We start from the raw sequence: 16,561 nt of genomic DNA on the forward strand, positions 1-16,561 counted from the left end.
GCAATCGCAGGGAGACATAGAGGGGCAGTAGATCCGCGGCTGCAGATTTGGATTGTTCCCAGGAACGTGGAGTGGGAGACAGGTAAATTTGGGTATCTCGAAAAAACCCGAGCCGAAGATGGGAGTGAGTTCTTAAAGTACAACCCAGAGTTAGTACCAAGGTTAAAACAGGCTACTACAGTAGGCAAAATATTAGTTTTAATACTAACAAGGGAAGACGGACAGCCAGAAATCACCAGAAAAGAAGGCAGTGCTAAACAAGGAGTGATGGGAGCTAAAATAACAAAACAGGAAGGGCTGCTAACCCCAGTAGAGTTAGTAATAAGACAGCATCCAGACCAGGTCAAACAAATAAGACATTGTATGAAGACATGGCATAAGCGAACAACAGGCATCCTTCAGTGGCCTGAGAAGGGGACTTTCGATGTGGCCTGCTGTAAAGAAGTAGAAGCTAACATCAAACATTACAAGGCAAAAGACACCAGCAATAGCAGGGAAGGAAAGCGCGCCAGAGAACGTGAAGTGCTCAGATGGTTTAGAGACACTGCTAAGCAACATATATTGGACATAAAACAGATGCCCGCTTTAAAGAGCAAGAAAAAGAAGGCAGAGCAGCAAATTACCCCCTCAGCTCCGATGGAAACAAGCCAGCCACCTCCATATTCCCCCCAGCAAGAGGCTGTACGAGTAAAACAGTGCCCACTGGTGGGACGAGAAGCTATAGCAGAGGGAGAAATCACCGGACGATTCACATTGAACTGGGACACTCAAGATCTTCCAGCACGCAATGAGTCATCAAGGGTACCAGCTGCCTCCCCTCTCTGTGAAGAAGAAAAAGGAGGTGTGCGATCCGATGACGCCTGGGAGACTTACAGGCAAACTACACGCTCCCTGGAGGATGAATTAGATACAGATAAAGCCAGGACAGCATATCTCGATGCCTGTGAGGCTTATGGACAGAAGACACGCTCCCAGGTAGACAACTTAGACCCAAACAAAGCCAAAACAACATATAACGACAAGGAAATGACAGCCTGTGGATCAGAGAGACGACATGCCTCACCCGTGCAGAGCCAGAAAAGGGAGGGATGCAGCCAGAAGGGGTCACAGTATACAGAACGACGATACCGAACTGACGATATAATGACACCCCGTGCTCATTCCCTCCCAAGATGTGAGGGGACACAGTTCCCACCACCAAAAGAAGCTCACACAGTAGAAGATGAAGTGGAGGGAAAAAGACGCCGAGCAATATTACATGAGGAGTTTAAAAGAGCAAAAGAATGCCTAGAGGAGCGTCTGCAGAAAGAGCAGAGAGAACGAGAAATGCTAAAAAATTTGGAGAAAAGATGGCTGGTGTTGGAACATCTGGAGGAGATGGAACAACTGGAAGAGATGCAAAGACATTCAAGAGTATTACAAGGGGAATCAATAGAATTGGCAGAATGGACAACCAGGCCAGAAGCCTCTTTCAGCCCCCTAGATATGCAACTCCGAAATGGAAAAACTACAGGACCAAACGCTCAACAGACACCCCTTCACCAGATGCCATTAGTGACCAAGGGCCAAAACCAGATTCCTCAATATACTCCGTGGTCCTTCTGTGACATGATTGGTCTAGCAGGAAGACTGCCAGACTTGAATGAGGGAGCAAATAAGTGGATCACAGCATTAGAAGAAAGCACAGCAGGAGTCACCTTGGCTTTGGGCGACATCAAAGCATTGCTCATGCACATGGCAGGAACTGCTGCTACAGAAGAAGTTTTCAAGGGAGCACACATGCCGGCGGTGCTGCTAGGAAATAGCCACGATCCATTAGGATTTAATGGATATCGGAGCCAAATATGGGCCCAGCTGAGGAAACAATACCCTGAAAAAATGGACCCATCCAAATTGGAGGGAGAAAGACTAAGGGATGAAGAGTGTCCTGCAAAATTCCTAAGGTCTTTTCAAAATAAATGGAGGGAGGAAACTGGTGGAGCATGGAACGAGAACAGCACAACTGAAAGCCTGTTCAAGGTCATGGCAAAGAAAGCCATGCCTCAAGAAGTGCAAAAGCGCTTGGATAATGTAGTGGGGCTGATGAAAATGGACTGGCCTCTGTTTTCTGAACATCTTATACATTATGTGGAAAATGTGAGAAAAGAAAAACAGAAAGAAGCGGAGGTAAATAAAAACCTGGCTAGTAAGCTCACCCAGCTCCAATTGAATGATCTACACTCCAAACAAAAAAAGGAAAAAACAAAAATACAGGCTCCAGTAGTGGCAATGGAACAACCTCCAGCTCCACAGTCTGCAACACCCCAGACACCCAAACAGCCCCAAGCACAGCCCGAAGTTACACCTGTGACGCCACCTGCTTCCCTACCACCTATTCATGTGCATGTTAACCAGCCTCAGGTAAATCAAGGGCCCCCCTATAGAGGACAGCCAAGGTCAAGGGGAGGAAACTATCGCCCTGGCAGAGGAAGAGGACAAAACCCACAGATGAACAGACAGACACAGTCCAAAAACCAGTCCAACTCAAACCAAGATGAGGAAATGTTATGTTGGGGGTGCGACCAGAAAGGACACCGCCGAAGGGACTGCCCCACCAATCCATGGGTGGGACCAGCCAAAGATTGGCAATAGGGGCGCCTAGAGAAGCCAGAGGGGATACACATGACACCGGTCATCTCAACACAACCACAAGAAGAACCTACTATTGCCGTTGAAATACAGAGTCGAACATACACCTTTATGGTGGACACAGGAGCTACGTACTCCTGTATAGGCAGCGAAGGTTCCTTGTTTCCCCTCTCAGGACAATCCATCCAGACTGTAGGCTTCTCTGGGACAACCCAAATAATTCCCTTGACACGACCGGTGCATATGATAGTATCAGGAAAATCAATAACGGCACCCCTACTCTATTCAGAAAACACCCCTATCAACCTATTGGGACGAGACATCCTGTGCCCACTAAAGGCAACTATTACCTGCACCCACACAGGTCTCAAATTGGACTTAAAAGACAATGTTTCAAGCATGATGACAGTCCAAGGGCTAAAAGAATTTGAAAAACTAACCACTCATGTTCAGCCTGCAGTATATTGGATACAATGGCCGCCCAACTCAGAGCTAATACACCAGTGGAACACCTGGAAAGCGTGGGTACAAAGAGAGCTGCCCTCTGCATCTGAACCACAGCCGCCACTGCACTGTACTATGCTGTATGATGAAACCCAACAACACACGGATTACAGAGAATGTTGGAAAGAGCTGGTGGGGGGAAAAATATTCTCCATGGTATGTCAGGACCTCTATGTAGGACCACAAGGAGCTGCAGTAGTAGTCATCCTGCCACCAGAATTGCGCCATTGGTTCCAAGTGGCCAACTCCACCCCTCATGTCACTCTCATGGTTGCAGTTGGGAAAAAGGCTAAGGACATGGGACCTATGGTGAAGAAAGCCTTACAAATAACAACATGGAAACCAACTCAAAAAAACCATGTGCGGTCCTCTGCCTGTGGACAATATCTGAAAATATCCCTACGAACGTATGATGAAGGCACTGGGATCCAAGTGTTGCTCAGCCAGAGATCTCCTACTCAAGCGCCACTCTCAGAAGAACACAGTGTGCTATTACTACAGATACCCCAGGAGCTGTGGTCACAACATAAAACAGATGTAGGGCTGGTTAGGTCAGCGCAGCCGGTCCAAATTAAAACAAAACAGGGCATCATACTGCCATATAAAAAACAATACCCGTTAAAGCCCCATCAAATAGCAGGCATAGAACCCACCATCAAGGGCTTGGTAGCAGCAGGCGTGCTAAAACCAACAAAAAGTCCATGTAACACACCAATTTTTCCTATCAAGAAACCACACTCAAATGATTATCGACTGGTACATGATTTACGTGCCATTAATGCTATTGTAGATGCAGAAATGCCAGTGGTCCCAGACCCACACACTCTGTTGTCTAATATTCCTCATGATGCCTGCTGGTACACAGTCATTGATCTATGTTCAGCGTTCTTTAGTGTACCATTGCATCTAGACTCACAATACTTGTTCGCATTTACATATAAAAACCAGCAGTACACTTATACACGTCTTGCGCAAGGCTACGTGGACAGCCCGTCAATTTTTAACAGAGTTCTAGCCAATGATTTGCAACATCTAAACGTCACTAGCACAGTGCTACAGTATGTAGATGATCTGCTGGTTTGTAGTCTAACAAAAGAACAATGTGTACAGGACTCACTCTCAGTTCTACAGGCTCTAGCAAGAGGGGGACATAAGGTAAGCAAAGACAAATTGCAGTTTTGCCAAACACAGGTAGAGTATTTAGGAAGACAGTTATGTGGCAATAAACGAGCAATCGCTCCCTCACAAATCGAGGCAGTATCAAAAGCTCCAAAACCTCAGACAGTGGGCCACATGCTGTCATTCCTGGGAATGACTGGATTTAGTCGACCATGGATCTGTGATTATGCTATAAAAACAGCCCCACTACGTGGCCTAATCCGTGCTGCAGGACAAACAAATGGCTCAGCTGAGTTGCAATGGACTGCTGAAGCTGAGGGCGCATTTTTGGCTTTAAAACATGACCTGCAACAAGCACCAGTGTTAGGTAATCCTAACTATGCTAATGTTTTTCATTTATATGTTGCAGAAAAAGCAGGCTATGCTTGTGCGGTGTTAATGCAGGATACCCCAACAGGTAAGCAACCACTAGCATACTATAGTACCAAATTGGACAACATTGAAACAGGTCTACCACCCTGCTATCAGGGGCTAGCAGCAGCTGCCTTTGCCTTTCAGAAGGCATCAGCAATCACAATGGGCCATCCAACCATTTTGTACACATCTCATCAGCTGCACGCTTTGATCACGAGCCCCAGATTTGTGTTAACACAAGCAAGACGAACAGGCTATGAGGTAATCCTCTCAGCCCCTGAACTCACAGTTCAACGATGCACTATAGTTAACCCAGCCACACGCATGATGCTGCCTATAGAGGGCACACCACATGATTGCGTCCGGTCTACAGATGTGTTCCTACGTCCTCGTCGGGACCTGCATAACCAGCCTATAATTGCAGAACTTACACTTTTTGTAGATGGTTCTTGTTTCAGGGATGCTACAGGAAACCACGCTGGATATGCTATAATACAGTTGCATCCCGATGATACCTTTACGGAAGTACAGACATTGAAATTGCCTCAGCCTTGTTCAGCACAATTGGCAGAAATTAAGGCTTTGACTGCGGCATGTCATTTGGCTGCAGACAAAACGCTGAATGTTTATACAGACTCACAGTATGCATACGCAGTATGCCATGTTCATGGAGTTATTTGGAAACAAAGAGGTTTTTTGAGAGCAGATGGCTCCCCAGTAACCCATGGGGAGGCTATATCAGCTCTGCTGGAAGCTATACATCACCCTAAGGCACTAGCTATCATCAAATGTGCAGCACACCAAAAAACAAACTCATTGATTGCCAAGGGTAACAACTTGGCAGACGAGGCTGCAAAACGTATAGCTACATCCACATGTATGGGACCACAGCTAGTGGCAGAAGATTGTGAACCTTTAACAAACTTAGCATCCCTTATTGCAGCACAACAGCAGTCAGGTCCATATGCACACTCTGCATGGCTTCAAAGGGGGGCGGTTAAAATAACAGATGAGGGTCCCTCACAGGGGCTATGGCGCAGTGCACAAGGCCACTTTGTTCTCCCCACATCACTGATACAAATTGCAATTCGTGATGCTCACGGCCGGGACCATTGTGCAAGGGGAGAGGTATTGAGAAGGCTTCAGAAGGTATGGTGGTCGCCATATTTAGCGGCTATGGTGGACAGAACATTGCATGAATGTGAGGTGTGTGCACAGCATAATGTAAGGAAAGCATTTTCAGCACCAATAGCACACATCCCGCCACCAGAAGGACCGTTTCGCCACTTAATGTTAGATTTCATAGATATGACAGAACGAGTAAAACGGTTCAGATACATCCTGGTGGTAATCGACAGATTCAGCAGATGGATAGAAGCGATCCCAACGAAAGGTCCAGACTGTAGATCTGTAGCTAAGTTCTTGTGCAAAGAGGTTTTTCCGAGATTTGGAATACCAGACACTATCAGTTCTGATAATGGGCCGTCATTTGTAGCAGAGACACTCAAAATAGCCTTAAAGATGTTAGGGATCAAACAAAAGTTTGGGTGTGTGTATCATCCACAGTCTCAGGGGGCTGTGGAAAGGGCGAATGGTACCTTAAAGACGAAGCTTAGGAAAATTATGGCAGATAGCCAGTACAAGGTTAACTGGGTGGATGCTTTGCCATTGGCATTAATGTCTATGCGAACACAAGCTAACAGACTAACGCATCTAACACCGCATGAAGCGCTTACAGGGAGACCGATGCCGGTTCCCTATCGTAGGGGGCCCTATGAAGGGCCACCCCTTGAACAATGTGAAAGAGAATTAACATGTTATTTGCAACATCTAACTCAAATACACAAGGTTGTGTTTCAACAGATAAAAACTGTGGCTGAGAGCAAGGACGTGGAAATCCCAGAACAACTGAGGACAGTCGAGCCTGGTGATTGGGTCTACGTGAAAGTGTTCAAACGAAAGTGGGATCAGCCAAGGCGAGAAGGACCGTTTAAGGTGATCCTAGCCACACCAACTGCACTAAAAGTAGAGGGTAAGAGATTTTGGTTTCATCTCAACCATTGCTGCAGAGCACGAAGCCGACAGGAACCAGAAAGGGACGGCAACGCCTCCCAACTGCAAGATAGACAACAGCACCGACAGGAACCAGAAAGGGACGGCAACGCCTCCCAACTGGAAGATAGACAGCAGCACCGACAAGAACCAGAACGGGACGGCAACGCCTCCCGGCAAGAGGAGAGACAGCAGTGCGGGCCTCAAGGAGAAAGAAAATCACAAAGAATAGCTGCTAGATGTAGAGAGTCAGTAAGCAGTGGGAGGAGAGACAGTTAGAGGGTCAACAAGTGGTGAGCCACAAAGTAGTAGCTCAACCCTAGTCAGACAGAGTCATGAGGATCCAACAGAAGTCAGGGAAACGTCAGGTGTCTCATCAGGAGAGGAAATATCAGCCGGAGCCATTCCCATTGAACGTAACCCACAGAGTCATTATAATTGGAAGGAAAAAGCATGAAAGACGTCCAGGGAGTGACAGACGGAAAGCATTGCTACTAGTGATTTTGGGGATGGGTTTAATACTCACTAGGTATAGTAGCACAGAAAAAGTGTCAAAAGAAGAGCAGTTGGAAGAGTGCGCCCTAGCCACAGGCCTAGTAGCAGCATTAGAGGGAAAGATAAGGAAGGAAGAGGTAATTGCACTCACATACATAAGATCAGCCCAGTACAATCAAACCCTAACATTAGGACCTGGAGACGTGAAAATAGACACATATGCAGTCCACAAACAATGCCTGGCAGAGGGGATAGTACAAATACGGGTGCAATGCTATTACAATCAGTGTATGAACATAAGGTCCAAACGCATAATGAATGCCGAAGAAGCGATCAAATTGACTCGGGTGTATGTGAACGATCGTAAAGTCAGAAGCCTGCAGGAAACAGTGCACCAAAGTGATGAAGAGGAGGTATTAGGATGGGAGAGCAATTTGTTTTATCAATTGGTAAAATATTCTGCTAGACAGGTCAGCCAACGCGCTTGTATTACATGCTATAACTCAAAAAGACTGCCAGAAATAAAACCAATTCCAGGGATAAAAGAAGAAACATGTTCAAATAAATCCACTTGCTTTGCTTACTGTGCAGCGGTAATGGCAAGTTGGGAGAGTATAACAAATATGAATTGGACAAAAAATACATCTATATGCCCTCAACGAGTAGATAATGAACTAAACACCTGGACACCGTCCTTAACTAAAATAACTAAAAAGATAAAACATCCCTTCTGTATAACGAGGGGACAAGAAATGAAAAAGAAAATGGCAGCGCTCAATGGTAAGCTGCAGCAACAAACTGAAGAGGTAACATTAAAACTAAAGGGGACAACGATGAATAATCTTAGCGACTTGGGAATAGTGCTAAGTGTAGAATCAGAAGATGGTCTACGGCTAGATTATAGGTGGCTGCGAATGCCAGAACGGGGAAGATTTAAACACCTACCAAGCAGCCTGCCTTACTTTATATATAGTACTACAAACACTGCAGCAATACAATGTGAACAAGTTATAATAGATCAAGGGCTGCCACTGATTGTTATGAACAATAATAGGTACTACAGTCAGCACCTCTTACCATCCTTAGACAACGGCACAAGACCACTAGCAGATATATTTTGGCTGTGTGACGACAACCAGCAAGTAAAAGTAACGTTACCTAAAAAATGGACAGGGATATGTGCGCCAGTTATGGTAACAGGACAAGTTACGGTAATTAGTGAGCAGGTAATAAAAAATAGAACAACCAAAAGAAGTAGGCGGACAGCTCAGACTCCATGGAAATTGGATGATAACATATATATAGCATGGAACCAGGAGCCCATTGGAGTACCAAAAGATCATCAGGCGGTGGGGGAGGACTGGATAAAATCAGGACAAGGAACAGGATGGATACCCATAGTGGGAACAATGATAAATTCGCAATATATCGTTCGCAATAGTCGATGGGTGAACTATTTATGGTATAATCAACAGCGCTTCATAAATTGGACCTTATCAGCTTTGGAAGGTGTAAACCTCCAGTTACATACTACTACTACAATGACCTTACAGAACAGATTTGCAATTGACAAAATAATGGCTGAAGAACATGGAGTCTGTAGTTATTTTGGAGACGAGTGTTGTACAGTGATACCGACAGTGACAGGAAAAGATGGCAATTTAACAAAATTATTGAATAAAATAAAAACCCTCAGAGATGAACATGTGACAAATTCTAACTGGAATACCAAGTCTCAAGCGCTATCCCAGCTTTGGGACTGGCTAGGCAATCTATCCTGGAAAAAGATCCTACAGGTGGTGGGAATGCTCATGGGGGGCTTCTTGTTAATAGTAGCCATCATCATGTGTTGTATATTACCCATAATTTCAGCAATGGTCAACAAAGCCACAAAAATGCTTCCCGGACAGTTCCCCCTACAAATACAGGGGCACGTGACTCTAGAGACAGGATTAGACAACTGGCATGACGATGAGATGCAGGACAGTCAGACAATGTTTAAGTAATTATGAAGCGCAGACAGCGAAGAGGAAAACCAAAGTCTCAACGATCACACGAATATCATAAAGACCTACAGAACTTCCTGAACCAACTACCTTTTGGGCCTGTCCCAGTGATGCAGTCTAAAACCCACCTCCATCAGACAAGTCAAAGCGTACATTCAAAAGATTTCCCATTGCCCGTATCCCCTCACAATATATACATATGGTCCATAAAGTCTAATGCATGGAAAATTCAATCCTATCAAATGGAGCAAGGCATTGTAGTGGACTGTGCTAAAATCTCATTAACATATGAATACGATTTAGTAACAGCAGGATATAATCAAGCAACAGCAAGATATTACGGCTATCCTGATTTTCCCTACTTTCCCCTTACCACTAAATATACAGTCAACATGATCACTATATTCTATGGAGAAGATATATTGTTTAGCACTCACATGTTCCTACAAAGATATGGTAAGGCAGGACTAGAACGACTATCAACTAGATACGAGCAGAAGTATAAAAGAATGCTAGAGTTATGGCAGCTTGACAGGGAGATGGATGCTGAAGCAGAGGAGGAAAGGGAGTAATAGCTGGCAGAAGTCTGTGTCAATCCTCATTATGTGATGTTCCACCCTAGATAGACATGGCTGAACAGTGGCTGTACTATTACGGCATGGATGGGCATTCCAATGCTGATTACCAGGATGGCCTACACATGCCAACAGGACCAACACCAGGGGGAAATGCAGCTCCAGGTTGGGCCAATGTGTATACCTGGACATTCCAGCCATCATCAACAGGACCTGCCTGGACTGAGAGCCGGCCACCTCAACCCTCTACATCATTCCAGCCATCATCAACAGGACCTGCCTGGACTGAGAGCCGGCCACCTCAACCCTCTACATCATTCCAGCCATCATCAACAGGACCTGCCTGGACTGAGAGCCGGCCACCTCAACCCTCTACATCATTCCAGCCATCATCAACAGGACCTGCCTGGACTGAGAGCCGGCCACCTCAACCCTCTACATCATTCCAGCCATCATCAACAGGACCTGCCTGGACTGAGAGCCGACCACCTCAACCTTCCACATCATACGAGCCACCTTCGACAGGACCCATCAGGACTGAGAGTAGACCACCACCACCCTACAAGCCACCATCAACTTCATGGCTCTTGAGGAACAGGGCCTGCCAGGAACAGCAGTTCCTGCCATTGGAACCCACGCAGTACTTAGGCACGGAATCAGAAGGCATCAAAGGGGGGAAGAGCGTCAGCTCTACTATTAAACGAGAAATTAATAACAACCCAGTGGTGACTAACCTGCCACCCGTTCCACCCTCCCTGCAGAAAGGACCAAAACCTAGCCCAACTGACTCATTGGCGGAATTGAAGCCAGTACCAGTACCTCTTACCACCCCAATATCCCCAAAACCATTATCACCCCAGAACAAAGCTAAGAGCATGCCTGCTACCCCCATTCTACGACAGTTGCTCGAGACCCCTATAACCCAGCAATGTCCACCTGTCAGCTATGTACCGCGAAGAGCCCCTACTCGAAGAGAGGTGGGGGCTATGCCAGCATGGCAATACAGGGCCCTTGTGAACTCCAGCCAGACTCCGGAAGAAGCCACACAATTACGTCAAATACGGAAGACGGAAAAGTCCCGTCTTTTCCAGGAGCACACTCGCCTCTCACACAGACAACTGAAAGAAGAACAACGTCGGTGGATCATAGAAAAGTCTCGCTTGACAGCTGAACAAGAGGAAGCGAGACAGAAATGGACCTCGGAAAGGAACCAACTAAAAAGGGAGGTGACAGGCCTCCTGTGCACCAACAGAGATCTCAAGCGAAAAAACAGAGAACTTACTAACAGGAACAAGGACCTGGAGAATCACCTAGCCATGGCGGAGAGTCGCTGTGCCTTGGGATTGGGAGAATTGAGAGTCCATCACCAATCTCCATGCGACGGGCCCTCACTGTCTCCTACCACCCCATGTGGATCCTCCACCTCTTCTACTCAAAGTCCCGACTATGGCAGAGCAATTCGCTTTCCATAACTGACCATAGCACCACCCATCACATTGTCTACGCTGCCAGTGACATTTTGCCTCTGTGACTGTCGATGTGTAAAATGAAGTACTAATGTGAAAATAACCCACAGTACAGGAAAAAATCCCTCTTGTTCTGTTTATGCTCCTCTACAGACCCTGCCGAACGAAGCCGTATAAGACGGATAAAAATTGGAACCCAAATGGCTGTGCTGCGTCTCCTGCTATTATCCACTTTGCTGATGAAGGTCGGGGGAAACCATATTATAACACACGGAGATACAACAGCTGAGTATGGCGGAGACGCCTTCTACGGATGTACACTACAAAACACTGCAGATGTGCTCCAGGTCACATGGCAAAAACTGTCTGAAGATGGTTCCCTAGAGAACTTGGCCACCTACAGTAAGGAACATGGGCCTCACGTAAATAATCCCCATCAAAGGACATTGACTCTTGCCCACTCATCTCATCGCTCCTCATCCATTGCACTGAGCAACATTACATGGACTGATGAGGGCTGTTATATTTGTTCTTTCAATATCTATCCAAATGAATCCCAAAGACAGCAGATTTGTCTTTCAGTACAAGGACTGTCCAGAATACGAACTGATGCCAAAGTGCTTGATAGCACCCCTACAAAAGGACTTGTGAGGATTATGTTCAGTTGCTCAGCTACAGGCAAGCCTCCCCCGGAAATCCAATGGCTTTTCTTTCCCCTGGTAAAAGCCAGTAATGATACTGCAGTCACAACATTGATGAATACAGACCACACGTACACGAGCAAAGGCAATCTCACCTTGACAGTTTCTGTTGACTACGACGAAGATGTGTATTGTCTAGTAACATGGGGAAAGGAAGGTCGGAAAGCCCAAAAGATTTTACTTTCTCTAACAACAGGACACGCCTCAAACACGACAATTGCCTCCCCCACGATATACAAGTCCATTGCTGCAGGAATGACCACTGTGGTCATACTATCCTTTCTGATTGTGCTGATATATCATCTCAAGAGAAATGATCTGACAGAACTATGTCGGCCCCAAATCCCTAACCTTGCAGAACGTGTTATGGTCACTCAGGCACCTACTTGTCCTCAGCAAACAGGACGACTGAGTACTAACCGTCAATCCCAATGGTCGTCTGCAACGGAACGCGATGTATTCGAACTCCTACCATTGCCATGAATATTGTCAGTGCTTGCCCATCCTTCTGCCCTTGACGGAATTGGTAAAAGAAATCCTGTATGTAATAGATGACGCAACGGCATCCATAAAGGCAATTGATAACAGAGCTAAAATGTATTTTAAGGGGCCTGTGGGCTCAGATGTAACGTAGAGTAGTGTGTGAATTAAGCTTGCTATTACTTTAGGTCACTAGACCAAAAAAACAGCATATTCTGCAATTTTGAGTAACCTTAAGTTACCTGTGTTATGATAACATGTACGGATTTCAATCAATAAATAAGTGTGCTTGATTGCATATAGTGATTAGTTCTAATATATGACATTTAGCTGCTAACGATAAATCAACATAGTCCCACACTTAACTAACTACTGTATTGTTTAATGATTGTTTTTGATTTGTTTTCTTGCCACCTAAGACTACTACTTATGATGCGAAAGCTAAATGAATATGCCTGAACCCCTATGACTTAGATGTATTAGTCACCCATTCCCCATATTACGGGATCCCTGTTATTAAGATATGACATGGTCTGTGAACCTAAATACAATGTACATAAATATCGATTGGCAACGGGACCTTATCATCCCCAAGCATTATCGATGGGACTTTCAGTCCCAAAGGGGGGAAATGTGGTGTAGATTCATTAAAAGTCATTGGAGTGCTTAAAGACAATATTAAGCTATGCAGATTGATTTTACAAGATTATAAGCAATAAGGGCTAGTGGGATACAATTTGTATTGGTGTAGTTATAACCTCATAAACCATATTTAATCACACTGTACTTATAGAGGCACGGTAGACTAATCACAATCATATACTGGACAAATTTGAGTGTGTTTGTATTACATGTCATGTTGCTTGGGTATGCATTAAAGTCTTCACCTTTTAGAAAAATTCCCTCTGAAAGAGATCAGGAAATAGGGGTGTAAAATGACTAAAAATGACTTATAAAATAAGAGGCCAGAAGACAACTGGACAATAATGGTGTAAAGTGATTCCCAATATATATATATAAAAATTGGACACAATCAGGAAGAATTATGTGGGCCAGGATATGCCCACAAACAGCTCAAAACATGGTCTGAAGAGTTTTTGCCAACAACGGGTGACGAGGAAAAAGTAACATAATAATTGGTCAAAAATTAGGGGGGTGGATGATAAAGGTGTGACCTAAACAGACCCAGGGACATAAAAACAGATGCCCCGAGGGAAAACCTTCGGAGCGATTTGGTTCTTTGTAAAAAGTGCTATTTTGCTCTCCTTTTCTTGCCGGCAATAAAAGAACACTGCTGTTTGGACCTCTGACTCCCTTTTTTTATCAAGAGAGAGTTTTTTTGCTCTGATACACTTTTCTGCAACAATTCGACACAACAATAGGTGATGTCACACCTTGCTACGTCCATCTTAATATACAGTCTGGTGCAGCTCCGCTTGCAGCTGTATGATCCACTGGTTGAGTTTTCAGTTTGATACAAGCAGCCACATGCCGCAGATCTATTTCAAGGTTCTCGACAAGAGGAAGTGTGGTATCATTTATTCTTCCATCCACTCTTTTCACATTCTCTTCCTGATTCCAGTCATCTAAGAGGCAGTCCACCTCTCTCTCTCATCCTTTCACTTCCTCAGACCCATGGAGATGGATAGACAGCGTGTGCAAGAGTCCTTGGCTGAACTGTAAAAGTGCTGATGTGGCGCCAAGCCCTCTAACAGCGTGATGACGCCTCTATCTGTCTCTCCACGATGCACTCTCCCTCACACGAACACAGGTGCATATGCAGATTGGTGCTTGCACAAAAACATGCACACTCACATATAAACGTGAGGCTGAACATACACACAGAGGCATGAGAGCTTGCATGCGTGCATACAGTATCTGCACACAGATTTATGTGCTTGCACACGCAAATGCACATGAATAGGCACAAGTGTGTGCACAAATACACATTAACAGGCGAACACATTCCCTTCTATCACTGTCTGCCTATCTAGTGACACCTTTATCACACCATCCACTCTCCTATATAATCAGCATCAGTCTCTTTTGACCACACTCCTACCTATCACTGCCACAAACACACAAGCTCTCTCTCTCTCTCTCTCTCTCTCTCTCTCTCTCTCTCTCACACACACACACACAGGTCAGCTGAGTGATGTTGGAGTGTGTATTTCTCTTCTGCTTGTGTTAAAGTGAGTCATCTATCCTTCCACAGCTTCATTACAACCTACAAGGGCAAACACTATCTCTCGCTCCCTCTGCCTCTCCAGAGAGAGAGAGAGAGAGAGAGAGAGAGAGAGAGAGAGAGATACAGTAGATACAAAGTGAGATCTCTCTCTCTTTCTACCCCCACCCCCCATCTTTTTCTTTCTCTCTTGTTCCTTTGTCTCTATATTTATCACCTTATATCTGTGTTTTCAATCACAGTCTTTCTCTCCTCCTCTCCCACCTAGCCTTGAGCAAGTGCCAGGATGGTTAAGCAGCTTGATGTAAACATTTTAACCCACTGAAAGATGCAGAACAGAAGAGAATACATACATACAATGATATTTTAGACAATAGTGTGCAGTTTGGGGAAGACAATTTGCTGTTTCAAAGTGAGTGTTCCTGTGCACAAAGTGAGGTCCATAAACAGATTGTTTTCCAAGTTTGGTGAGGAAGAAGTTGACTGGCCTGACCCAGACCTAAACTCAACTGTGAGGGTCCAAAATCTTGTGGAGAGCCTTCCCAGAAACATAGAGGCTGTTATAGCAGCATATTAATGCAGATGTGTTTAGAATGAAATGTTCAACAGTCACATATAGGTATAATATCCAGATGTCCACATACTTTTGGCTACATAGTGTAAATAGACACATGAAGAAATACAAGGTAAAAATATGTAATTTATAGCTCATGTTTCTATAGCGAGCCAGAGACACAGACACATATGAAGAGAGACATTTGTTGTGTTCCCACCTGCAGCTAAAGGCTCAGAGACAGAGCGCTTTTTGAGGCCCTACAGAAAGCATGAATAATGCATGGCTAAAACCTCGTATTCTCTAAATTTTAAATGGCTGTTATCAAAAATAACCTGATCTGTGGAGCATTAGGAGGCTCGCACGCAACAGTGGCCTCTATGCTATAGCACTGGACCAAAGTTTAACTTAGATTCATATTTTTCTAACTTTCTGGCCCACATAACCTTCTTGACTGCTCATCAAGACATGAAAAAACTTCTGACACTTATGTATTTATTGCATTTTGTCATCATAATAATAAATGTTTTGTCTCATCACCAGGGCACGAGGCAGATAATGTTTGTGAGATGCTCAAGTTTTTACACTTTAGGCACACTTTAGGCTTTTCAGCTAAGATGCTCAAATAAGATACAAAACAATGGCCTGAGTGACCAAAAGGCAGAAACAGGATTTAAGCCTTGGACTCCCTCTACTGGTTCATAGAGCAGGCTGATAGAAAAGGCTGTGGATATTACTGCACTGTCGTGGCTGAGACATCTTTTCAGTGGAATCACACTGCACAGCCTCCCTGAGGAAGATTATTATAAGTTGTTGGAAAAGAGACTCCAGACAAAATGCTGAATCTCTGAATGTGGGGGAGCAATGCAGACTTTGTCCCTTATAATCAGACAATGGACTAGCTTTTAAATAATTTTAAAGTGTCCACAAAGAATAAACTGTAAAAGAAGATGACAATCAAAAAGTAAAGTTGAGATGGAGCTTAATAAATTCACAAAAAGTTTCAAAGAAAGAAAAAGGGAAATGAAGTCCCGCTAGGTGTTTAAGAGTTAAAACAATTAGTCATAAGTTTGTTATTGATCCCTTTCCCAAGGTCTCTTATCCCAACAACTGCAGACAGGCTCATTACTCTTAAAGACAACCTTATAGACAGTAAGGACTGATAAAGCCGGATCAATGCCACTGATCAGCTCCCACCAAGGTATGGATAAGCACACAGAAGTGGAATAGACAGAAGGGACATTATAGTAATCCCTAAAATTGAACTGTTAAGGTCATTTGGCCATACAGTTGAAGGAAATCTGCATCTTTACCGAGACTAACAGTCCATATTAGTCACACTGGTGGCCCTGCAAAGCTTATTACACACTGGAAAACTATAGA

The 16,561-nt window shown here is 44.6% G+C and overlaps 1 long non-coding RNA gene across 1 annotated transcript in view; it reads right to left on the reverse strand.

Annotated features, from left to right (window-relative positions):
* The window catches only part of LOC137191494 (uncharacterized), a 30,498-nt gene that overhangs the window by 9,561 nt on the left and 4,376 nt on the right, over window positions 1–16,561 (reverse strand). The gene's annotated exons all lie outside the window — the stretch shown is intronic.

Source organism: Thunnus thynnus, chromosome 10 (assembly GCF_963924715.1).
Source record: "Thunnus thynnus chromosome 10, fThuThy2.1, whole genome shotgun sequence".
Classification (NCBI taxonomy): domain Eukaryota; kingdom Metazoa; phylum Chordata; class Actinopteri; order Scombriformes; family Scombridae; genus Thunnus; species Thunnus thynnus.